The sequence below is a fragment of the Onychostruthus taczanowskii genome, unplaced genomic scaffold, assembly GCF_017590055.1.
Source record: "Onychostruthus taczanowskii isolate IOZ18803 unplaced genomic scaffold, ASM1759005v1 scaffold36, whole genome shotgun sequence".
In the NCBI taxonomy this organism is placed as follows: Eukaryota; Metazoa; Chordata; class Aves; order Passeriformes; family Passeridae; genus Onychostruthus; species Onychostruthus taczanowskii.
In genome coordinates this window covers 1,384,269-1,384,544 of record NW_024501015.1, presented here as the reverse complement: position 1 = coordinate 1,384,544, position 276 = coordinate 1,384,269, and positions in this window count along the sequence as shown.

Genomic DNA, 276 nt, shown 5'->3' with positions numbered 1-276 from the left:
ACCCTCTTTTTTCTTTCCTTTCTTGCTCACTTAAAATATAATCTTCGGAGTAAGATCTGCTCCAGGTTAGGGGTGTTGCCCATTCTCCCCTCCTCCAAGGAATCCTGCTGAACATGGGGATATCACTCCCCAAGTGCCTGTCTCCAGAGCTGTGTCATGCAATGAGTGCCACCCACTCAGCACTCTGAGCCTGACATCTTCTCCATAGAGTATATCCTTATAATTAATGCTTTTTAGGGAAACCATAAAGATTGCATTTTCCTTCACTTTTCTCTT